At 43.1% G+C, this 25,032-nt stretch overlaps 1 protein-coding gene across 1 annotated transcript in view; it reads right to left on the reverse strand.

The window, feature by feature from the left end:
- The window catches only part of LOC116957965 (zinc-binding protein A33-like), a 161,194-nt gene that overhangs the window by 96,821 nt on the left and 39,341 nt on the right, over window positions 1–25,032 (reverse strand). The window lies entirely within an intron of this gene.

The following is a 25,032-nucleotide window of genomic DNA, read 5'->3' on the forward strand; positions in this document are numbered from 1 at the left end:
CGTGTGTGTGTGATAGTGTAGTGATGTACACTCGTGTGTGTGATAGTGTAGTGATGTACACTCGTGTATGTGTGTGTGATAGTGTAATGATGTACACTGTGTGGGTGTGATAGTATAGTGATGTACACTCGTGTGTGTGATAGTGTAGTGATGTACACTCGTGTGTGTGTGTGATAGTGTAGTGATGTACACTCGTGTATGTGATAGTGTAGTGATGTACACTCGTGTGTGTGTGATAGTGTAGTGATGTACACTCGTGTGTGTGATAGTGTAGTGATGTACACTCTGTGTGCGTGTGTGTGATAGTGTAGTGATGCACACTGTGTGTGTGATAGTGTAGTGATGTACACTCGTGTGTGTGTGTGTGATAGTGTATTGATGTACACTCGTGTGTGTGTGATAGTGTAGTGATGTACACTCGTGTGTGTGTGTATGATAGTGTAGTGATGTACACTCGTGTGTGTGTGTGATAGTGTAGTGATGTACAATCTGTGTGCGTGTGTGATAGTGTAGTGATGTACACTCCTGTGTGTGTGATAGTGTAGTGGTGTACACTTGTGTGTGTGTGATAGTGTAGTGATGTACACTGTGTGTGTGATAGTGTAGTGATGTACACTGGTGTGTGTGTGTGATAGTGTAAAGATGTACACTGTGTGTGTGATAGTGTAGTGATGTACACTGTGTGTGTCTAATAGTGTAGTGATGTACACTGTGTTTGTGATAGTGTAGTGATGTACACTCTGTGTGTGTGTGTGAGATAGTGTAGTGATGTACACTCTCTGTGTGTGATAGTGTAGTGATGATGTACACTCGTGTGTGTGTGTGACAGTGTAGTGATGTACATTGTGTGTGTAATAGTGTAGTGATGTACACTCGTGTGTGTGTGTGAGTGTTGTGATGTACGCTGTTGTGTGTGTGTGATAGTGTAAAGATGTACACTGTGTGTGTGTGATAGTGTAGTGATGTACACTGTGTGTGTCTGATAGTGTAGTGATGTACACTGTGTGTGATAGTGTAGTGATGATGTACACTCGTGTGTGTGTGTGTGTGATAGTGTAGTGATGTACACTCGTGTGTGTGTGTGTGATAGTGAAGTGATGTACACTCGTGTGTGTGTGTGTGATAGTGTAGTGATGCACACTGTGTGTGTGATAGTGTAGTGATGTACACTCTGTGTGCGTGTGTGTGATAGTGTAGTGATGTACACTGTGTGTGTGATAGTGTAGTGATGTACACTCGTGTATGTGTGTGATAGTGTTGTGATGTACACTGTGTGTGATAGTGTAGTGATGTACACTCGTGTGTGTGTGTGTGATACTGTAGTGATGTACACTCGTGTGTGTATGATAGTGTAGTGATGTACACCCGTGTGTGTGTGTGTGTGATAGTGTAGAGATGTACACTCGTGTGTGTGATGGTGTAGTGATGTACACTCGTGTGTGTGTGTGTGATAGTGTAGTGATGTACACTCGTGTGTGTGTGTGTATGATAGTGTAGTGATGTACACTCGTGTGTGTGTAGGATAGTGTAGTGATGTACACTCGTGTGTGTGTGTGTGATAGTGTAGTGATGTACACTCGTGTGTGTGTGTGTGATAGTGTAGTGGTGTACACTTGTGTGTGTGTGATAGTGTAGTGATGTACACTGTGTGTGATAGTGTAGTGATGTACACTCGTGTGTGTGTGAGTGTTGTGATGTACACTCGTGTGTGTGTTTGTGATAGTGTAGTGATGTACACTCTTGTGTGTGTGTTAGTGTAGTGATGTACACTGTGTGTGTTAGTATAGTGATGTGCACTGTGTGTGTGATAGTGTAGTGATGTACACTCGTGTGTGTGATAGTGTAATGATGTACACTGTGTGTGTCTGATAGTGTAGTGATGTACACTCGTGTGGGTGTGTGCGTGATAGTGTAATAATGTACACAGTGTGTGTGTGTGAAAGTGTTGTGATGTACACTGGTGTGTGTGATAGTGTAATGATGTACACTGTGTGTGTCTGATAGTGTAGTGATGTACACTCGTGTGGGTGTGTGTGTGATAGTGTTGTGATGTACACTCGTGTGTGTGATAGTGTAGTGATGTACACTCCTGTGTGTGTGATAGTGTAGTGATGTACACTCGTGTGTGTGTGTGATAGTGTAGTGATGTACACTCGTGTATGTGATAGTGTAGTGATGTACACTCGTGTGTGTGTTTGTGATAGTGTAGTGATGTACACTCTTGTGTGTGTGTGTGATAGGGTAGTGATGTACACTCTGTGTGTGATAGTGTAGTGATGTACACTGTGTGTGTGATAGTGTAGTGATGTATACTCGTATGTGTGTGTTATAGTGCAATGATGTACACTGTGTGTGTGATTGTGTCGTCATGTACACTCGTGTGTGTGTGTGATAGTGTAGTGATGTACACTCGTGTGTGTGTGATAGTGTAGTGATGTACACTCGTGTATGTTTGTGATAGTGTAGTGATGTACACTCGTGTGTGTGTGTGATAGTATAGTGATATACACTCTGTGTGTGTGATAGTGTAGTGGTGTACACTCGTGTGTGTGTGATAGTGTAGTGATGTACACTGTGTGTGTGATAGTATAGTGATGTACACTCGTGTGTGTGTGATAGTGTAGTGATGTACACTCGTGTGTGTGATAGTGTAGTGATGTACACTCGTGTATGTGTGTGTGATAGTGTAATGATGTACACTGTGTGGGTGTGATAGTATAGTGATGTACACTCGTGTGTGTGATAGTGTAGTGATGTACACTCGTGTGTGTGTGTGATAGTGTAGTGATGTACACTCGTGTATGTGATAGTGTAGTGATGTACACTCGTGTGTGTGTGATAGTGTAGTGATGTACACTCGTGTGTGTGATAGTGTAGTGATGTACACTCTGTGTGCGTGTGTGTGATAGTGTAGTGATGCACACTGTGTGTGTGATAGTGTAGTGATGTACACTCGTGTGTGTGTGATAGTGTAGTGATGTACACTTGTGTTTGTGTGAAAGTGTAGTGATGTACACTCTGTGTGTGATAGTGTAGTGATGTACACTGTGTGTGTGTGTGTGTGATAGTGATGTACACTCGTGTGTGTTTGAGATTGTGTAGTGATGTACACTCGTGTGTGTGTGTGTGTGATAGAGTAATGATGTACACTGTGTGGGTGTGATAGTATAGTGATGTACACTCGTGTGTGTGTGTGTGTGATAGTGTAGTGATGTACACTTGTGTGTGTGTGATAGTGTAGTGATGTACACTCGTGTGTGTGTGATAGTGTAGTGATGTACACTCGTGTGTGTGTGATAGTGTAGTGATGTACACTCGTGTATGTGATAGTGTAGTGATGTACACTCGTGTGTGTGTGTGATAGTGTAGTGATGTACACTCGTGTGTGTGTGATAGTGTAGTGATAGTGTAGTGATGTACACTCGTGTGTGTGTGAAAGTGTCGTGATGTAAACTCTGTGTGTGATAGTGTAGTGATGTACACTGTGTGTGTGATAGTGATGTACACTCGTGTGTGTGTGAGATTGTGTAGTGATGTACACTCGTGTGTGTGATGGTGTAGTGATGTATACTCGTGTGTGTGTGTGTGATAGTGTAGTGATGTATACTCGTGTGTGTGTGTGTGATAGTGTAGTGGTGTACACTCGTGTGTGTGTGATAGTGTAGTGATGTACACTGTGTGTGTGATAGTATAGTGATGTACACTCGTGTGTGTGTGATAGTGTAGTGATGTACACTCGTGTATGTGATAGTGTAGTGATGTACACTCGTGTGTGTGTGATAGTGTAGTGATGTACACTCGTTTGTGTGATGGTGTAGTGATGTACACTCGTGTGTGTGTGTGATAGTGTAGTGATGTACACTCGTGTGTGTGTGTGTGATAGTGTAATGATGTACACTGTGTGGGTGTGATAGTATAGTGATGTACACTCGTGTGTGTGATAGTGTAGTGATGTACACTCGTGTGTGTGTGTGATAGTGTAGTGATGTGCACTCGTGTATGTGATAGTGTAGTAATGTACACTCTGTGTGCGTGTGTGTGATAGTGTAGTGATGCACACTGTGTGTGATAGTGTAGTGATGTACACTCGTGTGTGTGTGATAGTGTAGTGATGTACACTTGTGTTTGTGTGAAAGTGTAGTGATGTACACTCTGTGTGTGATAGTGTAGTGATGTACACTGTGTGTGTGTGTGTGTGATAGTGATGTACACTCGTGTGTGTGTGTGTGATAGTGATGTACACTCGTGTGTGTGTGTGTGATAGTGTAGTGATGTACACTTGTGTGTGTGTGATAGTGTAGTGATGTACACTCGTGTGTGTGTGATAGTGTAGTGATGTACACTCGTGTGTGTGTGATAGTGTAGTGATGTACACTCGTGTATGTGATAGTGTAGTGATGTACACTCGTGTGTGTGTGATAATGTAGTGATGCACACTCGTGTGTGTGTGATAGTGTAGTGATAGTGTAGTGATGTACACTCGTGTGTGTGTGAAAGTGTAGTGATGTAAACTCTGTGTGTGTGTGATAGTGTAGTGATGTACACTGTGTGTGTGATAGTGATGTACACTCGTGTGTGTGTGAGATTGTGTAGTGATGTACACTCGTGTGTGTGATGGTGTAGTGATGTATACTCGTGTGTGTGTGTGATAGTGTAGTGATGTATACTCGTGTGTGTGTGTGTGTGATAGTGTAGTGATGTACACTCCTGTGTGTGTGATAGTGTAGTGATGTACACTCTGTGTGTGTGATGGTGTAGTGATGTACACTCTGTGTGCGTGTGTGTGATAGTGTAGTGATGTACACTGTGTGTGTGATAGTGTAGTGATGTACACTGTGTGTGATAGTGTAGTGATGTACACTCGTGTGTGTGTGTGATAGTGTAGTGATGTACACTTGTGTGTGTGTGATAGTGTAGTGATGTACACTCGTGTGTGTGTGTGTGTGATAGTGTAGTGGTGTACACTCGTGTGTGTGATGGTGTAGTGATGTACACTCGTGTGTGTGTGTGTGATAGTGTAGTGATGTACACTGTGTGTGTGATAGTGTAGTGATGTACACTGTGTGTGTGATAGTGTAGTGATGTACACTCGTGTGTGTGTGATAGTGTAGTGATGTACACTCGTGAGTGTGATAGTGTAGTGATGTACTCTCGTGTGTGTGTGATAGTGTAGTGATGTACACTTGTGTGTGTGTCATAGTGTAGTGATGTACACTCGTGTGTGTGGTATAGTGTAGTGATTCACACTCGTGTGTGTGTGTATGATAGTGTAGTGATGTACACTTGTGTGTGTGTGATAGTGTAGTGGTGTACACTTGTGTGTGTGATAGTGTAGTGATGTACACTGTGTGTGTGATAGTGTAGTTATTTACACTGGTGTGTGTGTGTGTGACAGTGTAAAGATGTACACTGTGTGTGTGATAGTGTAGTGATGTACACTGTGTGTGTGATAGTGTAGTGATGTACACTGGTGTGTGTGATAGTGTAAAGATGTACACTGTGTGTGTGATAGTGTAGTGATGTACACTGTGTGTGTCTGATAGTGTAGTGATGTACACTGTGTGTGTGATAGTGTAGTGATGTACACTCGTGTGTGTGTGTTAATGTAGTAATGTACACTCTGGGTGTGTGTGTGTGTGAGATAGTGTAGTGATGTACAATGTGTGTGTGATAGTGTAGTGATGTACACTGTGTGTATCTGATAGTGTAGTGATGTACACTCGTGTTTGTGTGAGTGTTGTGATGTACACTGGTGTGTGTGTGTGTGTGACAGTGTAAAGATGTACACTGTGTGTGTGTGATAGTGTAGCGATGTACACTGTTTGTGTCTGATAGTGTAGTGATGTACACTGTGTGTGTGTGTTATAGTGTAGTGATGTACACTCGTGTGTGTGTGATAGTGTAGTGATGTACACTCTGTGTGTGTGTGAGATAGTGTAGTGATGTACACTGTGTGTGTGATAGTGTAATGATGATGTACACTCGTGTGTGTGTGTGTGTGTGATACTGTAGTGATGTACACTCGTGTGTGTGTGATAGTGTAGTTATGTACACTCGTGTGTGTGATAGTGTAGTAATGTACACTCGTGTGTGTGATGGTGTAGTGATGTACACTTGTGCGTGTGTGATGGTGTAGTGATGTACACTCTGTGTGTGTGATGGTGTAGTGTTGTACACTCGTGTGTGTGTGTGTGATAGTGTAGTTATGTACAATGTGTGTGTGATAGTGTAGTGATGTATGCTCGTGTGTGTGTGTGATAGTGTAGTGATGCACTCTTGTGTGTGTGTGTGTGATAGTGTAGTGATGTACACTCGTGTGTGTGTTATAGTGTAGTGATGTACACTGTGTGTGTGATAGTGTCGTGATGTACACTGTGTGTGTGATAGTGTAGTGATGTATACTCGTGTGTGTGTGATAGTGTAGTGATGCGCACTCGTGTGTGTGTGTGTGTGTGATAGTGTAGTGATGAACACTGTGTGTGTGATAGTGTAGTGATGTACACTCGTGTGTGTGTGTGATAGTGTAGTGATGTACACTCGTGTGTGTGTGTGATAGTGTAGTGATGTACACTCGTGTGTGTGTGTGATAGTGTATTGATGTACACTCGTGTGTGTGTGTGTGTGTGATAGTGTAGTGATGTACAATCTGTGTGCGTGTGTGATAGTGTAGTGATGCACACTCGTGTGTGTGTGATAGTGTAGTGGTGTACACTTGTGTGTGTGTGATAGTGTAGTGATGTACACTGTGTGTGTGATAGTGTAGTGATGATGTACACTCGTGTGTGTGTGTGATAGGGTAGTGATAAACACTCGTTTGCGTGTGATAGTGTAGTGATGTACACTCGTGTGTGCTGGTGTAGTGATGTACACGTGTGTGTGTGTGATGGTGTAGTGATGTACACTCGTGTGTGTGTGATGGTGTAGTGATGTACACTCGTGTGTGTGTGTGTGATAGTGTAGTGATGTACACTGTGTGTGTGTGATAGTGTAGTGATGTACACTCGTGTGTGTGATAGTGTATTGATGTACACTCGTGTGTGTGTGATAGTGTAGTGATGTACACTCGTGAGTGTGATAGTGTAGTGATGTACTCTCGTGTGTGTGTGATAGTGTAGTGATGTACACTTGTGTGTGTGTGAAAGTGTAGTGATGTACACTCTGTGTGTGTGATAGTGTAGTGATGTACACTGCGTGTGTGTGTGATAGTGATGTCCACTCGTGTGTGTGTGAGATTGTGTAGTGATGTACACTCGTGTGTGTGATGGTGTAGTGATGTACACTCGTGTGTGTGTGTGATAGTGTAATGATGTATACTCGTGTGTGTGTGATAGTGTAGTGATGTACACTCGTGTGTGTGTGTGATAGTGTAGTGATGCACACTCGTGTGTGTGTGTGATAGTGTCGTGATGTACACTGTGTGTCTGATAGTGTAGTGATGTATACTCGTGTGTGCGTGATAGTGTAGTGATGTACACTCGTGTGTGTGTGACAGTGTAGTGATGCACACTCGTGTGTGTGTGTGATAGTGTAGTGATGTACACTCGTGTGTGTGTGATAGTGTAGTGATGTACACTCGTGTGTGTGATAGTGTAGTGATGTACACTCGTGTGTGTGATGGTGTAGTGATGTACACTTGTGTGTGTGTGATGGTGTAGTGATGTACACCCTGTGTGTGTGAAAGTGTCGTGATGTACACTCGTGTGTGTGTGTGTGTGTGATAGTGTAGTGATGTACACTCGTGTGTGTGTGATAGTGTAGTGATGTACACTCGTGTGTGTTTGTGATAGTGTAGTGATGTACACTCGTGTGTGTGTGTGATAGTGTAGTGATATACACTCTGTGTGTGTGTGATAGTGTAGTGGTGTACACTCGTGTGTGTGTGATAGTGTAGTGATGTACACTGTGTGTGTGATAGTATAGTGATGTACACTCGTGTGTATGTGATAGTGTAGTGATGTACACTCGTGTATGTGATAGTGTAGTGATGTACACTCGTGTGTGTGTGATAGTGTAGTGATGTACACTCGTTTGTGTGATGGTGTAGTGATGTACACTCGTGTGTGTGTGTGATAGTGTAGTGATGTACACTCGTGTGTGTGTGTGTGATAGTGTAATGATGTACACTGTGTGGGTGTGATAGTATAGTGATGTACACTCGTGTGTGTGATAGTGTAGTGATGTACACTCGTGTGTGTGTGTGATAGTGTAGTGATGTACACTCGTGTACGTGATAGTGTAGTGATGTACACTCGTGTGTGTGTGATAGTGTAGTGATGTACACTCGTGTGTGTGATAGTGTAGTGATGTACACTCTGTGTGCGTGTGTGTGATAGTGTAGTGATGCACACTGTGTGTGTGATAGTGTAGTGATGTACACTCGTGTGTGTGTGATAGTGTAGTGATGTACACTTGTGTTTGTGTGAAAGTGTAGTGATGTACACTCTGTGTGTGATAGTGTAGTGATGTACACTGTGTGTGTGTGTGTGATAGTGATGTACACTCGTGTGTGAGATTGTGTAGTGATGTACACTCGTGTGTGTGTGTGTGATAGAGTAATGATGTACACTGTGTGGGTGTGATAGTATAGTGATGTACACTCGTGTGTGTGTGTGTGATAGTGTAGTGATGTACACTTGTGTGTGTGTGATAGTGTAGTGATGTACACTCGTGTGTGTGTGATAGTGTAGTGATGTACACTCGTGTGTGTGTGATAGTGTAGTGATGTACACTCGTGTATGTGATAGTGTAGTGATGTACACTCGTGTGTGTGTGATAGTGTAGTGATGCACACTCGTGTGTGTCTGATAGTGTAGTGATAGTGTAGTGATGTACACTCGTGTGTGTGTGAAAGTGTAGTGATGTAAACTCTGTGTGTGTGTGATAGTGTAGTGATGTACACTGTGTGTGTGATAGTGATGTACACTCGTGTGTGTGTGAGATTGTGTAGTGATGTACACTCGTGTGTGTGATGGTGTAGTGATGTATACTCGTGTGTGTGTGTGTGTGATAGTGTAGTGATGTACACTCGTGTGTGTGTGATAGTGTAGTGTTGCACACTCGTGTGTGTGTGTGATAGTGTAGTGATGTACACTCGTGTGTGTGTGATAGTGTAGTGATGTACACTCGTGTGTGTGATAGTGTAGTGATGTACACTCGTGTGTGTGATGGTGTAGTGATGTACAATTGTGTGTGTGTGATGGTGTAGTGATGTATACTCGTGTGTGTGTGTGTGTGATAGTGTAGTGATGTATACTCGTGTGTGTGTGTGTGTGATAGTTTAGTGATGTACACTCCTGTGTGTGTGATAGTGTAGTGATGTACACTCTGTGTGTGTGATGGTGTAGTGATGTACACTCTGTGTGCGTGTGTGTGATAGTGTAGTGATGTACACTGTGTGTGTGATAGTGTAGTGATGTACACTGTGTGTGATAGTGTAGTGATGTACACTCGTGTGTGTGTGTGTGATAGTGTAGTGATGTACACTCGTGTGTGTGTGTGATAGTGTAGTGATGTACACTCGTGTGTGTGTGTGTGTGATAGTGTAGTGGTGTACACTCGTGTGTGTGATGGTGTAGTGATGTACACTCGTGTGTGTGTGTGTGTGATAGTGTAGTGATGTACACTGTGTGTGTGATAGTGTAGTGATGTACACTGTGTGTGTGATAGTGTAGTGATGTACACTCGTGTGTGTGTGATAGTGTAGTGATGTACACTCGTGAGTGTGATAGTGTAGTGATGTACTCTCGTGTGTGTGTGATAGTGTAGTGATGTACACTTGTGTGTGTGTGATAGTGTAGTGGTGTACACTTGTGTGTGTGTGATAGTGTAGTGATGTACACTGTGTGATTTACACTGGTGTGTGTGTGTGTGACAGTGTAAAGATGTACACTGTGTGTGTGATAGTGTAGTGATGTACACTGTGTGTGTGATAGTGTAGTGATGTACACTGGTGTGTGTGATAGTGTAAAGATGTACACTGTGTGTGTGATAGTGTAGTGATGTACACTGTGTGTGTCTGATAGTGTAGTGATGTACACTGTGTGTGTGATAGTGTAGTGATGTACACTCGTGTGTGTGTGTGTTAATGTAGTAATGTACACTCTGGGTGTGTGTGTGTGTGAGATAGTGTAGTGATGTACAATGTGTGTGTGATAGTGTAGTGATGTACACTGTGTGTATCTGATAGTGTAGTGATGTACACTCGTGTTTGTGTGAGTGTTGTGATGTACACTGGTGTGTGTGTGTGTGACAGTGTAAAGATGTACACTGTGTGTGTGTGATAGTGTAGTGATGTACACTGTTTGTGTCTGATAGTGTAGTGATGTACACTGTGTGTGTGTGATAGTGTAGTGATGTACACTCGTGTGTGTGTGATAGTGTAGTGATGTACACTCTGTGTGTGTGTGAGATAGTGTAGTGATGTACACTGTGTGTGTGATAGTGTAATGATGATGTACACTCGTGTGTGTGTGTGTGTAATACTGTAGTGATGTACACTCGTGTGTGTGTGATAGTGTAGTTATGTACACTCGTGTGTGTGATAGTGTAGTAATGTACACTCGTGTGTGTGATGGTGTAGTGATGTACACTTGTGCGTGTGTGATGGTGTAGTGATGTACACTGTGTGTGTGATGGGGTTGTGATGCACTCTTGTGTGTGTGTGATAGTGTAGTGATGTACACTCGTATATGTGATAGTGTAGTGATGTACACTCGTGTGTGTGTGTGATAGTGTAGTGATGTACACTCGTTTGTGTGATGGTGTAGTGAAGTACACTCGTGTGTGTGTGTGATAGTGTAGTGATGTACACTCGTGTGTGTGTGTGTGATAGTGTAATGATGTACACTGTGTGGGTGTGATAGTATAGTGATGTACACTCGTGTGTGTGATAGTGTAGTGATGTACACTCGTGTGTGTGTGTGATAGTGTAGTGATGTACACTCGTGTACGTGATAGTGTAGTATGTACACTCGTGTGTGTGTGATAGTGTAGTGATGTACACTCGTGTGTGTGATAGTGTAGTGATGTACACTCTGTGTGCGTGTGTGTGATAGTGTAGTGATGCACACTGTGTGTGTGATAGTGTAGTGATGTACACTCGTGTGTGTGTGATAGTGTAGTGATGTACACTTGTGTTTGTGTGAAAGTGTAGTGATGTACACTCTGTGTGTGATAGTGTAGTGATGTACACTGTGTGTGTGTGTGATAGTGATGTACACTCGTGTGTGTGTGAGATTGTGTAGTGATGTACACTCGTGTGTGTGTGTGATAGAGTAATGATGTACACTGTGTGGGTGTGATAGTATAGTGATGTACACTCGTGTGTGTGCGTGTGATAGTGTAGTGATGTACACTTGTGTGTGTGTGATAGTGTAGTGATGTACACTCGTGTGTGTGTGATAGTGTAGTGATGTACACTCGTGTGTGTGTGATAGTGTAGTGATGTACACTCGTGTATGTGATAGTGTAGTGATGTACACTCGTGTGTGTGTGATAGTGTAGTGATGCACACTCGTGTGTGTGTGATAGTGTAGTGATAGTGTAGTGATGTACACTCGTGTGTGTGTGAAAGTGTAGTGATGTAAACTCTGTGTGTGTGTGATAGTGTAGTGATGTACACTGTGTGTGTGATAGTGATGTACACTCGTGTGTGTGTGAGATTGTGTAGTGATGTACACTCGTGTGTGTGATGGTGTAGTGATGTATACTCGTGTGTGTGTGTGATAGTGTAGTGATGTATACTCGTGTGTGTGTGTGTGATAGTGTAGTGATGTACACTCCTGTGTGTGTGATAGTGTAGTGATGTACACTCTGTGTGTGTGATGGTGTAGTGATGTACACTCTGTGTGCGTGTGTGTGATAGTGTAGTGATGTACACTGTGTGTGTGATAGTGTAGTGATGTACACTGTGTGTGATAGTGTAGTGATGTACACTCCTGTGTGTGTGATAGTGTAGTGATGTACACTCGTGTGTGTGTGTGATAGTGTAGTGATGTACACTCGTGTGTGTGTGTGTGTGATAGTGTAGTGGTGTACACTTGTGTGTGTGATGGTGTAGTGATGTACACTCGTGTGTGTGTGTGTGATAGTGTAGTGATGTACACTGTGTGTGTGATAGTGTAGTGATGTACACTGTGTGTGTGATAGTGTAGTGATGTACACTCGTGTGTGTGTGATAGTGTAGTGATGTACACTCGTGAGTGTGATAGTGTAGTGATGTACTCTCGTGTGTGTGATAGTGTAGTGATGTACACTTGTGTGTGTGTGATAGTGTAGTGGTGTACACTTGTGTGTGTGTGATAGTGTAGTGATGTACACTGTGTGTGTGATAGTGTAGTGATTTACACTGGTGTGTGTGTGTGTGACAGTGTAAAGATGTACACTGTGTGTGTGATAGTGTAGTGATGTACACTGTGTGTGTGATAGTGTAGTGATGTACACTGGTGTGTGTGATAGTGTAAAGATGTACACTGTGTGTGTGATAGTGTAGTGATGTACACTGTGTGTGTCTGATAGTGTAGTGATGTACACTGTGTGTGTGATAGTGTAGTGATGTACACTCGTGTGTGTGTGTTAATGTAGTAATGTACACTCTGGGTGTGTGTGTGTGTGAGATAGTGTAGTGATGTACAATGTGTGTGTGATAGTGTAGTGATGTACACTGTGTGTATCTGATAGTGTAGTGATGTACACTCGTGTTTGTGTGAGTGTTGTGATGTACACTGGTGTGTGTGTGTGTGACAGTGTAAAGATGTACACTGTGTGTGTGTGATAGTGTAGTGATGTACACTGTTTGTGTCTGATAGTGTAGTGATGTACACTGTGTGTGTGTGATAGTGTAGTGATGTACACTCGTGTGTGTGTGATAGTGTAGTGATGTACACTCTGTGTGTGTGTGAGATAGTGTAGTGATGTACACTGTGTGTGTGATAGTGTAATGATGATGTACACTCGTGTGTGTGTGTGTGTAATACTGTAGTGATGTACACTCGTGTGTGTGTGATAGTGTAGTTATGTACACTCGTGTGTGTGATAGTGTAGTAATGTACACTCGTGTGTGTGATGGTGTAGTGATGTACACTTGTGCGTGTGTGATGGTGTAGTGATGTACACTGTGTGTGTGATGGTGTTGTGATGCACTCTTGTGTGTGTGTGATAGTGTAGTGATGTACACTCGTGTATGTGATAGTGTAGTGATGTACACTCGTGTGTGTGTATGATAGTGTAGTGATGTACACTCGTTTGTGTGATGGTGTAGTGATGTACACTCGTGTGTGTGTGTGATAGTGTAGTGATGTACACTCGTGTGTGTGTGTGTGATAGTGTAATGATGTACACTGTGTGGGTGTGATAGTATAGTGATGTACACTCGTGTGTGTGATAGTGTAGTGATGTACACTCGTGTGTGTGTGTGATAGTGTAGTGATGTACACTCGTGTACGTGATAGTGTAGTATGTACACTCGTGTGTGTGTGATAGTGTAGTGATGTACACTCGTGTGTGTGATAGTGTAGTGATGTACACTCTGTGTGCGTGTGTGTGATAGTGTAGTGATGCACACTGTGTGTGTGATAGTGTAGTGATGTACACTCGTGTGTGTGTGATAGTGTAGTGATGTACACTTGTGTTTGTGTGAAAGTGTAGTGATGTACACTCTGTGTGTGATAGTGTAGTGATGTACACTGTGTGTGTGTGTGTGATAGTGATGTACACTCGTGTGTGTGTGAGATTGTGTAGTGATGTACACTCGTGTGTGTGTGTGATAGAGTAATGATGTACACTGTGTGGGTGTGATAGTATAGTGATGTACACTCGTGTGTGTGTGTGTGATAGTGTAGTGATGTACACTTGTGTGTGTGTGATAGTGTAGTGATGTACACTCGTGTGTGTGTGATAGTGTAGTGATGTACACTCGTGTGTGTGTGATAGTGTAGTGATGTACACTCGTGTATGTGATAGTGTAGTGATGTACACTCGTGTGTGTGTGATAGTGTAGTGATGCACACTCGTGTGTGTGTGATAGTGTAGTGATAGTGTAGTGATGTACACTCGTGTGTGTGTGAAAGTGTAGTGATGTAAACTCTGTGTGTGTGTGATAGTGTAGTGATGTACACTGTGTGTGTGATAGTGATGTACACTCGTGTGTGTGTGAGATTGTGTAGTGATGTACACTCGTGTGTGTGATGGTGTAGTGATGTATACTCGTGTGTGTGTGTGATAGTGTAGTGATGTATACTCGTGTGTGTGTGTGTGATAGTGTAGTGATGTACACTCCTGTGTGTGTGATAGTGTAGTGATGTACACTCTGTGTGTGTGATGGTGTAGTGATGTACACTCTGTGTGCGTGTGTGTGATAGTGTAGTGATGTACACTGTGTGTGTGATAGTGTAGTGATGTACACTGTGTGTGATAGTGTAGTGATGTACACTCGTGTGTGTGTGTGATAGTGTAGTGATGTACACTCGTGTGTGTGTGTGTGTGATAGTGTAGTGATGTACACTCGTGTGTGTGTGTGTGTGATAGTGTAGTGGTGTACACTTGTGTGTGTGATGGTGTAGTGATGTACACTCGTGTGTGTGTGTGTGTGATAGTGTAGTGATGTACACTGTGTGTGTGATAGTGTAGTGATGTACACTGTGTGTGTGATAGTGTAGTGATGTACACTCGTGTGTGTGTGATAGTGTAGTGATGTACACTCGTGAGTGTGATAGTGTAGTGATGTACTCTCGTGTGTGTGTGATAGTGTAGTGATGTACACTTGTGTGTGTGTGATAGTGTAGTGGTGTACACTTGTGTGTGTGTGATAGTGTAGTGATGTACACTGTGTGTGTGATAGTGTAGTGATTTACACTGGTGTGTGTGTGTGTGTGACAGTGTAAAGATGTACACTGTGTGTGTGATAGTGTAGTGATGTACACTGTGTGTGTGATAGTGTAGTGATGTACACTGGTGTGTGTGATAGTGTAAAGATGTACACTGTGTGTGTGATAGTGTAGTGATGTACACTGTGTGTGTCTGATAGTGTAGTGATGTACACTGTGTGTGTGATAGTGTAGTGATGTACACTCGTGTGTGTGTATTAATGTAGTAATGTACACTCTGGGTGTGTGTGTGTGTGAGATAGTGTAGTGATGTACAATGTGTGTGTGATAGTGTAGTGATGTACACTGTGTGTATCTGATAGTGTAGTGATGTACACTCGTGTTTGTGTGAGTGTTGTGATGTACACTGGTGTGTGTGTGTGTGTGACAGTGTAAAGATGTACACTGTGTGTGTGTGATAGTGTAGTGATGTACACTGTTTGTGTCTGATAGTGTAGTGATGTACACTGTGTGTGTGTGATAGTGTAGTGATGTACACTCGTGTGTGTGTGATAGTGTAGTGATGTACACTCTGTGTGTGTGTGAGATAGTGTAGTGATGTACACTGTGTGTGTGATAGTGTAATGATGATGTACACTCGTGTGTGTGTGTGTGTGATACTGTAGTGATGTACACTCGTGTGTGTGTGATAGTGTAGTTATGTACACTCGTGTGTGTGATAGTGTAGTAATGTACACTCGTGTGTGTGATGGTGTAGTGATGTACACTTGTGCGTGTGTGATGGTGTAGTGATGTACACTGTGTGTGTGATGGTGTTGTGATGCACTCTTGTGTGTGTGTGATAGTGTAGTGATGTACACTCGTGTGTGTAATAGTGTAGTGATGTACACTGTGTGTGTGATAGTGTCGTGATGTACACTGTGTGTGTGATAGTGTAGTGATGTATACTCGTGTGTGTGTGATAGTGTAGTGATGCGCACTCTTGTGTGTGTGTGTGTGATAGTGTAGTGATGTACACTGTGTGTGTGATAGTGTAGTGATGTACACTCGTGTGTGTGTGTGATAGTGTAGTGATGTACACTCGTGTGTGTGTGTGATAGTGTAGTGATGTACACTCGTGTGTGTGTGTGATAGTGTATTGATGTACACTCGTGTGTGTGTGTGTGATAGTGTAGTGATGTACAATCTGTGTGCGTGTGTGATAGTGTAGTGATGCACACTCGTGTGTGTGTGATAGTGTAGTGGTGTACACTTGTGTGTGTGTGATAGTGTAGTGATGTACACTGTGTGTGTGATAGTGTAGTGATGATGTACACTCGTGTGTGTGTGTGATAGGGTAGTGATAAACACTCGTTTGCGTGTGATAGTGTAGTGATGTACACTCGTGTGTGCTGGTGTAGTGATGTACACGTGTGTGTGTGTGTGATGGTGTAGTGATGTACACTCGTGTGTGTGTGATGGTGTAGTGATGTACACTCGTGTGTGTGTGTGTGATAGTGTAGTGATGTACACTGTGTGTGTGTGATAGTGTAGTGATGTACACTCGTGTGTGTGATAGTGTATTGATGTACACTCGTGTGTGTGTGATAGTGTAGTGATGTACACTCGTGAGTGTGATAGTGTAGTGATGTACTCTCGTGTGTGTGTGATAGTGTAGTGATGTACACTTGTGTGTGTGTGAAAGTGTAGTGATGTACACTCTGTGTGTGTGATAGTGTAGTGATGTACACTGCGTGTGTGTGTGATAGTGATGTCCACTCGTGTGTGTGTGAGATTGTGTAGTGATGTACACTCGTGTGTGTGATGGTGTAGTGATGTACACTCGTGTGTGTGTGTGATAGTGTAGTGATGTATACTCGTGTGTGTGTGTGATAGTGTAGTGATGTACACTCGTGTGTGTGTGTGATAGTGTAGTGATGCACACTCGTGTGTGTGTGTGATAGTGTCGTGATGTACACTGTGTGTCTGATAGTGTAGTGATGTATACTCGTGTGTGCGTGATAGTGTAGTGATGTACACTCGTGTATGTGTGATAGTGTAGTGATGCACACTCGTGTGTGTGTGTGATAGTGTAGTGATGTACACTCGTGTGTGTGTGATAGTGTAGTGATGTACACTCGTGTGTGTGATAGTGTAGTGATGTACACTCGTGTGTGTGATGGTGTAGTGATGTAAACTTGTGTGTGTGTGATGGTGTAGTGATGTACACCCTGTGTGTGTGATGGTGTAGTGATGTACACTCGTGTGCGTGTGAGTGTTGTGATGTACACTGGTGTGTGTGATCGTGTAAAGATGTTCACTGTGTGTGTGATAGTGTAGTGATGATGTACACTCGTGTGTGTGTGGGTGATAGTGTAGTGATGAACACTCGTGTGTGTGTGATAGTGTAGTGATGTACACTCGTGTGTGTGATAGTGTAGTGATGTACACTCGTGTGTGTGTGTGATGGTGTAGTGATGTACACGTGTGTGTGTGTAATGGTGTAGTGATGTACACTCGTGTGTGTGATGGTGTAGTGATGTACACTCGTGTGTGTGTGTGTGATAGTGTAGTGATGTACACTGTGTGTGTGTGATAGTGTAGTGATGTACACTCTGTGTGTGTGATAGTGTAGTGATGTACACTGTGTGTGTGTGTGATAGTGATGTCCACTCGTGTGTGTGTGTGATGATGTAGTGATGTACACCCGTGTGTGTGTGATAGTGTAGTGATGTATACTCGTGTGTGTGTGTGATAGTGTAGTGATGTACACTCGTGTGTGTGTGATAGTGTAGTGATGTACACTCTGTGTGTGTGATGGTGTAGTGATATACATTCGTGTGTGTGTGTGTGATAGTGTAGTGATGTACACTCGTGTGTGTGTGTGTGATAGTGTAGTGATGCACACTGTGTGTGATAGTGTAGTGATGTACACTCTGTGTGCGTGTGTGTGATAGTGTAGTGATGTACACTCGTGTGTGTGTGTGATAGTGTAGTGATGTACACTGTGTTTGATAGTGTAGTGATGTACACTCATGTGTGTGTGTGATAGTGTAGTGATGTACACTCGTGTGTGTGATTGTGTAGTGATGTACACTCGTCTGTGTGTGTGATAGTGTAGTGATGTACACTCGTGTGTGTGATGGTGTTGTGATGTACACTCGTGTGTGTGTGATAGTGTATTGATGTACACTGTGTGTGTGAAAGTGTAGTGATGTACACTGTGTGTGTGATAGTGTAGTGATGTATACTAGTATGTGTGTGTCATAGTGTACTGATGTATACTCGTGTGTGTGTTATAGTGTAGTGATGTACACTCGTGCGTGTGTGTGATAGTGTAGTGATGTACACTCGTATGTGTGTGTGTGTGATAGTGTAGTGATATACACTCTGTGTGTGTGTGATAGTGTAGTGGTGTACACTCGTGTGTGTGTGATAGCGTAGTGATGTACACTGTGTGTGTGTGATAGTATAGTGACATATACTCGTGTGTGTGTGTGTGATAGTGTAGTGATGTACACTCGTGTGTGTGTGATAGTGTAGTGATGTACACTGTGTGTGATAGTGTAGTGATGTACACTCGTGTGTGTCTGTGATAGTGTAGTGATGTACACTCGTGTGTGTGTGTGATAGTGTAGTGATGTACACTCGTGTGTGTGTGTGTGATAGTGTAGTGATGTTCACTCGTGTGTGTGATGGTGTAGTGATGTACACTCGTGTGTGTGTGATAGTGTAGTGATGTACACTCTGTGTGTGATAGTGTAGTGATGCACACTGTGTGTGTGTGATAGTGTAGTGATGTACACTATGTGTGTGATAGTGTAGTGATGTATACTCGTATGTGTGTGTTATAGTGTAGTGATGTACACTCGTGTGTGTGTGTTATAGTGTAGTGATGTACACTCGTGTGTGTGTGATAGTGTAGTGATGTACACTCGTGTGTGTGTGTGATAGTGTAGTGATTTACACTGTGTGTGTGATAGTGTAGTGATGTACACTCGTGTGTGTGATAGTGTAGTGATATACACTCTGTGTGTGTGATAGTGCAGTGGTGTACACTGTGTGTGTGATAGTATAGTGACGTATACTCGTGTGTGTGTGTGATAGTGTAGTGATGTACACTCGTGTGTGTGCGTGTGATAGTGTAGTGATGTTCACTCGTGTGTGTGATGGTGTAGTGATGTACACTCGTGTGTGTGTGTGATAATGTAGTGATGTAGACTGTGTGTGTGATAGTGTAGCGATGTACACTCGTGTGTGTGTGATAGTGTAGTGATGTACACTCGTGTGTGTGATAGCGTAGTGATGTACACTGTGTGTGTGTGTGATAGTATAGTGACATATACTCGTGTGTGTGTGTGATAGTGTAGTGATGTACACTCGTGTGTGTGTGTGATAGTGTAGTGATGTACACTGTGTGATAGTGTAGTGATGTACACTCGTGTGTGTGTGTGTGATAGTGTAGTGATGTACACTCGTGTGTGTGTGTGTGATAGTGTAGTGATGTACACTCGTGTGTGTGTGTGTGATAGTGTAGTTATGTACACTCGTGTGTGTGATGGTGTAATGATGTACACTCGTGTGTGTGTGATAGTGTAGTGATGTACACTCTGTGTGTGATAGTGTAGTGATGTACACTGTGTGTGTGTGATAGTGTAGTGATGTACACTCGTGTGTGTGTGTGATAGTGTAGTGATTTACACTGTGTGTGTGATAGTGTAGTGATGTACACTCGTGTGTGTGATAGTATAGTGATATACACTCTGTGTGTGTGATAGTGCAGTGGTGTACACTCGTGTGTGTGTGATAGTGTAGTGATGTACACTGTGTGTGTGATAGTATAGTGACGCATACTCGTGTGTGTGTGTGTGATAGTGTAGTGATGTACACTCGTGTGTGTGTGTGTGATAGTGTAGTGATGTTCACTCGTGTGTGTGATGGTGTAGTGATGTACACTCGTGTGTGTGATAGTGTAGTGATGTACACTCGTGTGTGTGTGTGTGATAGTGTAGTGATGTACACTCGTGTGTGTGTGTGTGATAGTGTAGTGATGTACACTCGTGTGTGTGTTTGTGTGATAGTGTAGTGATGTACACTCGTGTGTGTGTGATAGTGTAGTGATGTATACTCGTGTATGTGTGTGTGTGTGATAGTGTAGTGATGTACACTCGTGTGTGTGTGATAGTGTAGTGATGCACACTCGTGTGTGTGTGTGTGATAGTGTAGTGATGTACACTATGTGTGTGTGTGATAGTGTAGTGATGTACACTCGTGTGTGTGTGATAGTGCAGTGATGTACACTCGTGTGTGTGATGGTGTAGTGATGTACACTTGTGTGTGTGTGTGATGGTGTAGTGATGTACACCCTGTGTGTGTGATGGTGTAGTGATGTACACTCGTGTGTGTGTGAGTGTTGTGATGTACACTGGTGTGTGTGTGATCGTGTAAAGATGTACACTGTGTGTGTGTGATAGTGTAGTGATGCACACTCGTGTGTGTGTGTGTGATAGTGTAGTGATGTACACTGTGTGTGTGATAGTGTAGTGATGTACACTGTGTGTCTGATAGTGTAGTGATGTATACTCGTGTGTGCGTGATAGTGTAGTGATGTACACTCGTGTGTGTGTGATAGTGTAGTGATGCACACTCGTGTGTGTGTGTGTGATAGTGTAGTGATGTACACTCGTGTGTGTGTGATAGTGTAGTGATGTACACTCGTGGGTGTGATAGTGTAGTGATGTACACTCGTGTGTGTGATGGTGTAGTGATGTACACTTGTGTGTGTGATGGTGTAGTGATGTACACCCTGTGTGTGTGATGGTGTAGTGATGTACACTCGTGTGTGTGTGAGTGTTGTGATGTACACTGGTGTGTGTGTGATCGTGTAAAGATGTACACTGTGTGTGTGATAGTGTAGTGATGATGTACACTCGTGTGTGTGTGTGTGATAGTGTAGTGATGAACACTCGTGTGTGTGTGTGATAGTGTAGTGATGTAAACTCGTGTGTGTGATAGTGTAGTGATGTACACTCGTGTGTGTGATGGTGTCGTGATGTACACGTGTGTGTGTGTGATGGTGTAGTGATGTACACTCGTGTGTGTGATGGTGTAGTGATGTACACTCGTGTGTGTGTGTGATAGTGTAGTGATGTACACTGTGTGTGTGATAGTGTAGTGATGTACACTCGTGAGTGTGATAGTGTAGTGATGTACTCTCGTGTGTGTGTGATAGTGTAGTGATGTACACTTGTGTGTGTGTGAAAGTTTAGTGATGTACACTCTGTGTGTGTGTGATAGTGTAGTGATGTACACTGTGTGTGTGTGATAGTGATGTCACTCGTGTGTGTGTGAGATTGTGTAGTGATGTACACTCGTGTGTGTGATGGTGTAGTGATGTACACTCATGTGTGTGTGTGATAGTGTAGTGATGTATACTCGTGTGTGTGTGTGTGATAGTGTAGTGATGTACACTCGTGTGTGTGTGATAGTGTAGTGATGTGCACTCTGTGTGTGTGATGGTCTAGTGATATACACTCGTGTGTGTGTGTGATAGTGTAGTGATGTACACTCGTGTGTGTGTGTGTGTGATAGTGTAGTGATGCACACTGTGTGTGTGATAGTGTAGTGATGTACACTCTGTGTGCGTGTGTGTGATAGTGTAATGATGTACACTGTGTGTGTTTGTGATAGTGTAGTTATGTACACTCGTGTGTGTGTGTGAGTGTTGTGATGTACACTGGTGTGTGTGTGATCGTGTAAAGATGTACACTGTGTGTGTGATAGTGTAGTGATGTATACTCGTGTGTGTGTGTGATAGTGTAGTGATGTACACTCTTGTGTGTGTGATAGTGTAGTGATGCACACTCGTGTGTGTGTGTGTGATAGTGTAGTGATGTACACTGTGTGTGATAGTGTAGTGATGTGCACTGTGTGTCTGATAGTGTAGTGATGTATACTCGTGTGTGCGTGATAGTGTAGTGATGTACACTCGTGTGTGTGTGTGATAGTGTAGTGATGCACACTCGTGTGTGTGATAGTGTAGTGATGTACACTCGTGTGTGTGATGGTGTAGTGATGTACACTTGTGTGTGTGTGTGATGTTGTAGTGATGTACACCCTGTGTGTGTGATGGTGTTGTGATGTACACTGGTGTGTGTGTGATCGTGTAAAGATGTACACTGTGTGTGTGATAGTGTAGTGATGATGTACACTCGTGTGTGTGTGTGATAGTGTAGTGATCAACACTCGTGTGTGTGTGATAGTGTAGTGATGTACACTCGTGTGTGTGATAGTGTAGTGATGTACACTCGTGTGTGTGATGGTGTAGTGATGTACACGTGTGTGTGTGTGATGGTGTAGTGATGTACACTGTGTGTCTGATAGTGTAGTGATGTACACTGTGTGTCTGATAGTGTAGTGATGTATACTCGTGTGTGCGTGATAGTGTAGTGATGTACACTCGTGTGTGTGTGATAGTGTAGTGATGCACACTCGTGTGTGTGTGTGATAGTGTAGTGATGTACACTCGTGTGTGTGTGATAGTGTAGTGATGTACACTCGTGGGTGTGATAGTGTAGTGATGTACACTCGTGTGTGTGATGGTGTAGTGATGTACACTTGTGTGTGTGATGGTGTAGTGATGTACACCCTGTGTGTGTGATGGTGTAGTGATGTACACTCGTGTGTGTGTGAGTGTTGTGATGTACACTGGTGTGTGTGTGATCGTGTAAAGATGTACACTGTGTGTGTGATAGTGTAGTGATGATGTACACTCGTGTGTGTGTGTGTGTGATAGTGTAGTGATGAACACTCGTGTGTGTGTGTGATAGTGTAGTGATGTAAACTCGTGTGTGTGATAGTGTAGTGATGTACACTCGTGTGTGTGATGGTGTCGTGATGTACACGTGTGTGTGTGTGATGGTGTAGTGATGTACACTCGTGTGTGTGATGGTGTAGTGATGTACACTCGTGTGTGTGTGTGATAGTGTAGTGATGTACACTGTGTGTGTGATAGTGTAGTGATGTACACTCGTGAGTGTGATAGTGTAGTGATGTACTCTCGTGTGTGTGTGATAGTGTAGTGATGTACACTTGTGTGTGTGTGAAAGTGTAGTGATGTACACTCTGTGTGTGTGTGATAGTGTAGTGATGTACACTGTGTGTGTGTGATAGTGATGTAACTCGTGTGTGTGTGAGATTGTGTAGTGATGTACACTCGTGTGTGTGATGGTGTAGTGATGTACACTCATGTGTGTGTGTGATAGTGTAGTGATGTATACTCGTGTGTGTGTGTGTGATAGTGTAGTGATGTACACTCGTGTGTGTGTGTGATAGTGTAGTGATGTACACTGTGTGTGTGATGGTCTAGTGATATACACTCGTGTGTGTGTGTGATAGTGTAGTGATGTACACTCGTGTGTGTGTGTGTGTGATAGTGTAGTGATGCACACTGTGTGTGTGATAGTGTAGTGATGTACACTCTGTGTGTGTGTGTGTGATAGTGTAATGATGTACACTGTGTGTGTTTGTGATAGTGTAGTTATGTACACTCGTGTGTGTGTGTGATAGTGTAGTGATGTACACTCTTGTGTGTGTGATAGTGTAGTGATGCACACTCGTGTGTGTGTGTGTGATAGTGTAGTGATGTACACTGTGTGTGTGATAGTGTAGTGATGTGCACTGTGTGTCTGATAGTGTAGTGATGTATACTCGTGTGTGCGTGATAGTGTAGTGATGTACACTCGTGTGTGTGTGATAGTGTAGTGATGCACACTCGTGTGTGTGATAGTGTAGTGATGTACACTCGTGTGTGTGATGGTGTAGTGATGTACACTTGTGTGTGTGTGTGTGATGGTGTAGTGATGTACACCCTGTGTGTGTGATGGTGTAGTGATGTACACTCGTGTGTGTGAGTGTTGTGATGTACACTGGTGTGTGTGTGATCGTGTAAAGATGTACACTGTGTGTGTGATAGTGTAGTGATGATGTACACTCGTGTGTGTGTGTGATAGTGTAGTGATCAACACTCGTGTGTGTGTGATAGTGTAGTGATGTACACTCGTGTGTGTGATAGTGTAGTGATGTACACTCGTGTGTGTGATGGTGTAGTGATGTACACGTGTGTGTGTGTGATGGTGTAGTGATGTACACTTGTGTGTGTGATTGTGTAGTGATGTACACTCGTGTGTGTGTGTGTGTGATAGTGTAGTGATGTACACTGTGTGTGTGTGATAGTGTAGTGATGTACACTCGTGAGTGTGATAGTGTAGTGATGTACTCTCGTGTGTTTGTGATAGTGTAGTGATGTACACTTGTGTGTGTGTGAAAGTGTAGTGATGTACACTCTGTGTGTGTGTGATAGTGTAGTGATGTACACTGTGTGTGTGTGTGATAGTGATGTCCACTCGTGTGTGTGTGAGATTGTGTAGTGATGTACACTCGTGTGTGTGATGGTGTAGTGATGTACACTTGTGTGTGTGTGTGTGTGATAGTGTAGTGATGTATACTCGTGTGTGTGTGTGTGTGATAGTGCAGTGATGTACACTCGTGTGTGTGTGTGATAGTGTAGTGATGTACACTCTGTGTGTGTGATGGTCTAGTGATATACACTCGTGTGTGTGTGTGTGTGATAGTGTAGTGATGCACACTGTGTGTGTGATAGTGTAGTGATGTACACTCTGTGTGCGTGTGTGTGATAGTGTAGTGATGTACACTGTGTGTGTGTGTGATAGTGTAGTGATGTACACTCGTGTGTGTGTGTGTGTGATAGTGAAGTGATGTACACTCGTGTGTGTGTGTGATAGTGTAGTGATGTACACTCGTGTGTGTGATGGTGTGGTGATGTACACTCGTGTGTGTGTGTGATAGTGTAGTGATGTACACTCTGTGTGTGATAGTGTAGTGATGTATACTCGTATGTGTGTGTTATAGTGTAGTGATGTAGACTCGTGTGTGTGTGTGTGATAGTGTAGTGATTTACACTGTGTGTGTGTGATAGTGTAGTGATGTACACTCGTGTGTGTGATAGTGTAGTGATATACACTCTGTGTGTGTGATAGTGCAGTGGTGTACACTCGTGTGTGTGTGTGATAGTGTAGTGATGTACACTGTGTGTGATAGTATAGTGACGTATACTCGTGTGTGTGTGTGATAATGTAGTGATGTACACTGTGTGTGTGATAGTGTAGCGATGTACACTCGTGTGTGTGATGGTGTAGTGATGTACACTCGT

This window comes from Petromyzon marinus, chromosome 68, assembly GCF_048934315.1.
Source record: "Petromyzon marinus isolate PM22_M1 ecotype Great Lakes invasive population chromosome 68, UKy_Petmar_22M1.pri1.0, whole genome shotgun sequence".
NCBI classification, from domain to species: Eukaryota; Metazoa; Chordata; class Hyperoartia; order Petromyzontiformes; family Petromyzontidae; genus Petromyzon; species Petromyzon marinus.